At 48.5% G+C, this 8412-nt stretch overlaps 1 long non-coding RNA gene across 1 annotated transcript; it reads left to right on the top strand.

Moving 5' to 3' along the window:
* The first annotated feature begins 4593 nt into the window (after positions 1-4593).
* Positions 4594-8123, top strand: LOC116978061. The gene is made up of 3 exons (XR_004413365.1): positions 4594-4605; positions 6556-6558; positions 8077-8123. It is a non-coding gene; the product is annotated as an uncharacterized LOC116978061 (long non-coding RNA).
* Positions 8124-8412: the final 289 nt, after the last annotated feature.

Below are 8412 nucleotides of genomic sequence, written 5' to 3'. Positions count from 1 at the left end.
GGTTTGAAATGAGCATGTGGTTTGAAAATGAGGTTTGAAAATGAAAATGTGGTTTCAAAATGAGGTTTGAAAATGAAAATGTGGTTTCAAAATGATGTTTGAAAATGAAAATGAGGTTTTCAAATGAGGTTTGAAAATGAAAATGTGGTTTAAAAATGAAGTTTGAAAACAAAAATGTGGTTTGAAAATGAAAATGTTGTTTGAAAATTAGATTTGAAAATGAGGTTTGAAAATGAAAATGTGGTTTGAAAATGAAAATGTGGTTTGGACATGATGTTTGAATGTGGGTGAATAGACTTTTCTTAGGTTATTTCGTGTGTTGTGGGCCGAATGGATTGCAGCCGGGGACAGGGTTGGGTTCAGGCGGGGGCCGACGGGAGCGTTTTCTAGCCAGGGAGGGGGACGGCTTCAGGCGGGGAGCGTCCTGCAGCTGGGGATAGGGACGGCTTCAGGCGGGAGCCGGCAGGAACGTTCTGTAGCCGGAGGATGGGGGCCGCTTCAGGCGGGGTTGTCGTCGGCCGCCGGGAGAGAGTCCTGCAGCAGGGGGAGGGGGACGGCTTCAGGCGGGGCCTGTCGTCGGCTGGTGGGGGTGGGGGTGGGAGTGGACGGGGGAAGCGCTGTCGTGGCCTATAGCTGCCGCTCCCCACCGGCTCCAGGCAGTGATCGGTGGGCAACGACCTGCAGCAGGGTGGCCCTGACTTCGGCCTCACTCAATGACTCCCGGCCCCGGATCGGCTCAGCGGAATGACTTCAGGCGGGGGCTGTCGGGGCCCTGTGGGGCGAGACCGTACTGCAGCCTTGGGAGTGGGACGGCTTCACGTGAGGGCTGTCTGGGGCCAGTGGAAGAGGGCGGGAGCGTCCTGCAGCCGGATAAGGCATACGGCTTCAGGTGGGGGCTGTCCGGTGGTGGCGGTGGGCATCCTGCAGCCGGGAGAAGGGGGACGGCTTAAGGCGGGAGCAGTCGGGGGCCGGGAGCGTCCTGCAGCCAAGGGAAGGGGAGAGTTCTGGAGGGCTAGTACAGGTGTTGTGGGCCGAATGAAAAAGTTTCAAGAGGGTTAGTATGGATATTGTGCACCACAGAGACATTTCTTGGGCTAGTACAGGTGTTGTGGGCCGGAAGGACTTTTCTTGGGCTAGCACAGGTGTTGTGGGATGGAGGGACTGGTTTCCGGAGGGCTCGTACAGACACCGTGGCCGAGTAAAATTTTCATGGGCTAGTTCGGGTTCGGTAAAAACGCTACACTGATGCAGAAATGCAAGCTTTTAGGCAGGAAATGGTGTTGGATAGACTGATGGTCCTGAAGTCTGGTAAATCCCAGGGTACTTAAGGAAGTGGCTCTAGAAATCGTGGATGCATTGGTGATAATTTTCCAATGATCTACAGACCCAGGATCAGTTCATGTGGATTGGAGGGTAGCTAATGTTATCCCACTTTTTAAGAAAGGCGGGAGAGAGAAAACAAGGAATTGTAGACCAGCTGGCCTGACATTGGTGGTGGGGAAGATGCTGGAGTCCATTATGAAAGATGAGATAGCCGAATATTTGGATAGCAGTAACAGGATCGGTCCAAGTCAGCATGGATTTACGAAGGGGAAATCATGCTTGACTAATCTTCTGGAATTTTTTGAAGATGTAACTAGGATAATGGACAAGGGAGAGCCAGTGGATGGAGTGTACCTGGACTTTCAGAAAACATTTGATAAGGTCCCACATAGGAGATTAGTGGGGAAAATTAGTGCACCATGTATTGGGGTAGAGTGCTGACATGGATAGAGAAGTGGTTGGCAGACAGGAAACAAAGAGTAGGGATTAACAGGTCCCTTTCAGAATTGTATTGTATTGTATTGTATTCAAATTTATTGTCATTGTCTCAGTTAGAGACAACAAAATGAATTTCCCTTACAGGCAGTATCATAAAAATAAAAATAAATAAATAATAATAAATAATAAAACATATTAAAAATAAAATAGAATTTAAAAATAATGCACAAACACTGAAAGTCCACGACACAACATAACACAGTGGCACCAAGGTGAGGAAGGCACCATAGTCCAGCCAGCCTCCCCTCCTTTCTTCCCAGATGTTCACTCGTGGTCGAGGCCTTCCTAGCACCCGCAGTCGCCGCCCCGGGTGGCCCGATGTTCAGGCCCTCACGCCGGGCTGGTGGAACGCCGACGCCGAACCCCGAAGGTGAACATCCTCCTCTTCAGCGGCCCGGACCTCCTGATCAGCCGCCTCCCACAGCCGGAGTCCGCAGCTCCCGAGTCCGCAGCTCCCGAGTCCGCAGCTCCCGAGTCCGCAGCTCCCGAGTCCGCAGCTCCCGAGTCCGCAGCTCCCGAGTCCGCAGCTCCCGAGTCCGCAGCTCCCGAGTCCGCAGCTCCCGAATCCGCAGGCCGAGCCGGGCACAGTCGCAGGACCCCACGCTGTCCATCAGCGCCGCACGCGTTGGGAGCTCCGCCTACCACAGCTCCATGATGTCGGTGCAGCATGTCCAGCACTCCGGGCTCCAGACGGCGATCCCCGGTAAGGCATCGCCAGCCCCTCAATGTTACAGCGCTGTCCCGCCGCTGCTGGAGCTCTGGTCGATCCCGGCAGGAAAGGCCGCGCCAATCCAGTAGGTAGGCCGCTGGGGGGGGGGGACTCGAATAATAGTCGCGTCTTCACCAGGAAGCGGCTGAAGGACGGTATCCCCCGCACCGTACCCTCTTCCCCCACATAAAAACACAAAAAAAACACAAAAAAACACACTTTTACATAACTAAATAAACAAAAAAACAAAAAGATATCGGGCTGTAGGTGGAGCCTGCTGGCACCAGAATGGCAGGGTACCACAAGGCTCGGTGCTGGGACCGCAGCAATTTACAATATACATCAATAATTTGGATGAAGGGTTTCAAAGTAACATTAGCAAATTTGCAGATGACACAAAACTGGGTGGCAGTGTGAACTGTGAGGAGGATGCTATGAGAATGCAGGGTGACTTGGACAGGTTGGGGGAGTGGGCAGATGCATGGCAGATGAAGTTTAATGTGGATAAATGTGAGGTTATCCACTTTGGTAGCAAAAACAGGAAGGAAGTTTACTAAATGACGTCAAGTTGGGAAAACGGGAAGTACAACGGGATCTGGGGGTCCTTGTACATCACTCTATAAAAGTAAGCATGCAGGTACAGCAGGCAATGAAGAAAGCGAATGGCATGTTGGCCTTTATAACAAGAGGAATCGAATATAGGAGCAAAGAGGTCCTTCTGCAGTTGTACAGAGCCCTAGTGAGACCACACCTGGAGTATTGTGCACAGTTTTGGTCCCCTAATTTGAGGAAGGACATTCTTGCTATTGAGGGAGTGCAGCATAGGTTTACAAGGTTAATTCCCGGGATTGCGGGACTGTCATATGCTGAGAGAATGGAGCAGCTGGGCTTGTACACTCTGGAGTTTAGAAGGATGAGAGGGTATCTCATTGAGACATATAAGATTGTTAAGGGTTTGGACACACTAGAGGCAGGAAACATGTTCCCAATGTTGGAGGAGTCCAGAACCAGGGGCCACAGTTTAAGAATAAGGAGTAAGCCATTTAGAACGGAGACGAGGAAACACTTTTTGTCACAGAGAGTGGTGAGTCTGTGGAATTCGCTGCCTCAGAGGGCGGTGGAGGCAGGTTCTCTGGATGCTTCAAGAGAGAGCTAGATAGGGTTCTTAAAAATAGTGGAGTCAGGGGATATGGGGAGAAGGCCGGAACGGGGTACTGATTGGGGATGATCAGCCATGATCACATTGAATGGCACTGTTGGCTCGTAGGGCCGAATGGTCTATTCCTGCACCTATTGTCTATTGTCTATTGACTTCTCCCACCAGGCCTACCGGGTCGCCGGTCGTGTCCCCACTCCCGGTTACCATTTCTTCTCTCGCAAAGGAAGTTGAGGCAGTCTCCTACCGCACGAGGACCGGACGGGTTTGCACGCCACACATTGGATATGGTGATTTTGTATAATCCTGCTAGCATGTTCCCCTCGGTATATTGTTGAAGGCACGTAGTTACTTTTTTATTTTCTACAAGTAGAGATGTAGATTGGGTATTGTATGCTAGCCAATTAGAGTTTTGGTTAATAGTAGCCCCGCCTAGTAAATGCTTTATAATATTAGGAACTCGCCTACATCAGGTAGTAGATGTAGCAGCTTAGACATGTAATGTATTGCATATCCAATACTGTAAGAGTTTAGTAAAGATGTATTGTATCTTTAGTTGTGTACGAGTCCGGTAATTACAGTCTTTGGTCTTTATAGATTAGGTTTGCTGATTATCCCCAGTTGACTTCAGTCTAGGGATGTAGTGTAGAAGCAGGCCCTCCAACCTACTGAGTCCACGCAGAACAGCAATCACCCATACACAAGTTCTACTCTACACAAAAGGTATAATTTACAGAAGCCAATTAACCTCTGTGCAAAGGAACTGCAGATGCTGGATTACACCGAAGATAGACACAAAATGCTGGAGTAACTCAGTGGGTCAGGCAGCATCTCTGGAGAGAGGGAACGGGTGACGTTTTGGGTTGAGCCCTTCTTCGGACATCAGTCTGATGAAGGGTCACAACACAAAACGTCATCTGTTGCTTTTCTCCAGAGATGCTGCCTGACCCACTGAGTTACTCCAGCAACTTTGTGCCATTTGTAAACCAGCACCTGCACTTTCTTGTTACTAGCATGTTGGCCGGATAAGGAATGAAGATTGAGGATGGATACAGAGTTTAGCACCAACTTCTGTCCAAGTATTTCCCAAAAGGAGAAATATTTAATCTGAATCTAAGGGACCCTTTAAAATGTAGAAGGATATGGGCCGGACACAGGTAAATAGAAGAAGCTTAGATGGGGTATTTTGGACGAGTTCATAAGTTCTAGGACCGAATTATGCCATTCGGCCCATCAAGACCACTCCACCAGTCAATCATGGCAGATCTATCATTCCCTCCCAACCCCATTCTTCTGCCTACTCGCCATAAACCAAGACGCACATACTAATCAAGAATCCGTCAATCTCCTCCTTGCATATTCATTCACTTGGCCTCCACAGCCGTCTGCGGCAAAGAATACCACAGATTCACCAAGATGTCCCATCTAAACTTCCCATTTGCCAGTTTCTGGCCAATATCCCTCTCCCTCATGATTAGTACGGGTGTCAGGGATAATGGGGAGATAGAAGGAGAATGGGGTTAGAAGGGAGAGATAGATCAGCCATGGTTGAGTGGCGGAGTAGACTTGATGGGCTGAATGGCCTAATTCTGTTCCTATCACTTATGAACTACTGAATGTCTAAAATACACAAGGCCTGTGTCCATGATCTGTGACTAATTAATACAGGCCAAGGCTAAATGTCTTTTAATCACCTCCTACAAGGCGAAATCAGGAGGCAGCTCGAATGTCGGCGAAACATCACTCCCTGATGAGCTCAATGCGTTTTACGCACACTTTGATAGGGAGAATACTGATGTGCCTTCTCGAGCCCCCATTCGCTCTGATGGTATTTCAGTGTCAGTCACAGAGGCCGACATCAGGAAATCCTTCAGAGGGGTAAACCCTCGAAAAGCGCCTAGACCTGATGGTATACCTGGTCGTGTTCTAAAAACCTGTGCGGACCAACTGGCTAGAGTTTTTACGGACATTTTTAACCTTTCACTACTGAGGTCTGAGGTCCCCACCTGCTTCAAAAGGGCATCAATTATACCAGTGCCCAAGAAAAGTAAGGTGACGTGCCTCAATGACTATCGACCTGTGGCACTAACGCCTGTGGTGATGAAGTGCTTCGAGAGGTTGATCATGGCGAAAATCAACTCCTACCTCGACAAAAACCTGGACCCACTGCAGTTTGCTTACCGCCACAACAGATCAACAATGGATGCGATCTCGCTGGACCTCCACTCCACTCTGGACCACTTGGACAACAAAAACTCATATGTGAGGCTGTTATTCATTGATTACAGCTCGGCATTTAATTCTATCATCCCCTCCAAGCTGGTTACCAAACTCGCTGAACTGGGTCTCTGCGCATCCCTCTGCAATTGGATCCTCGACTTCCTCATTCACAGACCACAGTCCGTTCGTATTGGTGGAAATGTGTCAGACTCGATAACAATCAGCACGGGAGCACCTCAAGGGTGCGTGCTGAGCCTCCTGCTGTACTCACTCTATACTCATGACTGCGTATCCGGTCATAGTGTGAACTCCATCATCAAGTTCGCTGACGACACCACTATTATGGGACGTATCACTGATGGGGATGAGTCCGAGTATAGAAGAGAGATCGAGCAACTGTCCATATGATGCCAGCACAATAACCTGGCCCTCAACACCAGCAAAACCAAGGAACTGATTGTGGACTTTGGAAGGAGTAGGATGGGGACCCACAGTCTCGTTAATATCAACGGGTCGATGGTTGAAAGGGTCAAGAGCTTCAAATTCCTGGGCGTGCACATCTCTGAAGATCTTTCCTGGTCCAAGAACACTGATGCAATTATCAAGAGAGCACATCAGCGCCTATACTTGCTGAGAAGATTACGGAGAGTTGGTTTGTCAAGGAGGACTCTCTCTAACCTCTACAGGTGCACAGTGGAGAGTTTGCTGACTGGTTGCATCGTGGCTTGGTGCCCTGGAGAGGAAGATACTACAAAAAGTTGAGCGCCCTGGAGAGGAAGAGACTACAAAAAGTAATAAACACTGCCCAGTCCATCATAGGCTCTGACCTTCCTTCCATCGAGGGGATTTATCGCAGTCGCTGCCTCAAAAAGGTTGGCAGTATCATCAAAGACCCACACCATCCTGGCCACACGGTCATCTCCCTGCTACCTTCAGGTAGAAGGTACAGGAGCCTGAAGACTGCAACGACCAGGTTCAGGAATAGCTACTTCCCCACAGCCATCAGGCTATTAAACCTGGCTCGGACAAAACTCTGAACATTAATAACACATTATCTGTTATTTGCACTTTATCAGTTTATTTATTCATTTGTTTTGTAGTCAATGCCTACTATGTTCTGTTGTGCTGAAGCAAAGCAAGAATTTCATTGTCCTATCAGGGACACATGACAATAAACTCACTTGAACTTGAACTTGAAATGTTGCCCAGGAGATACATATAGGAGGGTTATAGACAAAGTTACATTTGACAACGTGAAGCTCACGTCAGAATTTCACAATTGCAACATCGTCAAGATAGGAATAGACCGAGGAGACGTCATCTTGTGTTGCCGCTCGGTACATAAGTAGCCGTGCTGTGTCCGTTGTGTGTTGTATCCAGCAAGGTTCGGAAGAGAAGATGTGCACGAGTGTGGCAGGACTCTTGTCTCTGGCTGTGCTTGCACTATGGGTCACAAGTAGTATCGAAGATTGTACCTGCCCGGAACCTACCCATTGCCGGCCTCTGTCCGCAGAAAAACGCTACCCAGTGCAGGTGAGTCTAAACGTATCGAATAGAGAAAGGCATGGATAGAGTGGGTGTGGGAGGATGTTTCCACTGGTGAGAGAGTCCAGGGCCAGAGGGCACTGTCTTAATAAATGGATGCACTTTTAGAAAGGAGATGAGGAGGAATTTCTTTAGTCAGAGGGTGATGAATCTGTGGAATTCATTGCCACAGACGGCTGTGGAGGCCAAGTCAATGGATATTTTTTAATGCAGAGATTGACAGATTATTGATTAATACGGGTGTCAGGGATTATGGGGAGAAGGCAGGATAATGTGGTTGAGAGGGAGTGATAGATCAGCCATGATTGAATGGCAGAGCAGACTTGATACTGCGTGGAATCTCCCACAATTTGTCCTTGAGCAAAAGCACAAAGTGCTGGAGGAACTCAGTGGGCCAGGCAGCATCTGTGGAGGCAAATGGACTGGTCATGTTTTGAGACGGCACGGTGGCGCAGAGGTAGAGTTGCCGCCTTGCAGCGCCAGAGACCTGGGTTCGGTCCTGACCACGGGTGCTGTCTGTACGGAGTTTCTCTGAACTAAAATAAATAAACATGTATAGGTTGATTATTTTGTAGATGAGTCATTAAGGCTATTAATGTCAATGCCAGACCACTGAGCTTTACAGAAACAAAGCAAATATGTGTAGGAGTAGCCATTCCATCCTTCAAGCCAGCACCGTTTGTGCTCATCTCAGTCGTAAATGGCCGATCCCTTATTCTTAAACTCTGACCCCTGGTTCTGAACTCCCCCAACATCTGGAAAATTCTCCTTGCATCAACCTATCCAATCCCTTGAGAATTTTATATGTTTCTATAAGGTCGCCTCTCATCCTTCTAAATTCCAGTGAATATAAGGCCAGCCAGGGATGGCAGGACTGAAATATGAGGAAAGATTGAAAAGACTAGGCTTGTATTCACTGGAGTTTCGAAGGATGAGGGGGCATCTTATAGAAACATATAAA

This window comes from Amblyraja radiata, chromosome 10 (genome assembly GCF_010909765.2).
Source record: "Amblyraja radiata isolate CabotCenter1 chromosome 10, sAmbRad1.1.pri, whole genome shotgun sequence".
In the NCBI taxonomy this organism is placed as follows: Eukaryota; Metazoa; Chordata; class Chondrichthyes; order Rajiformes; family Rajidae; genus Amblyraja; species Amblyraja radiata.
Note: the sequence above shows the minus strand (reverse complement) of the source record. Positions and strands in the feature narration are given on the sequence as shown.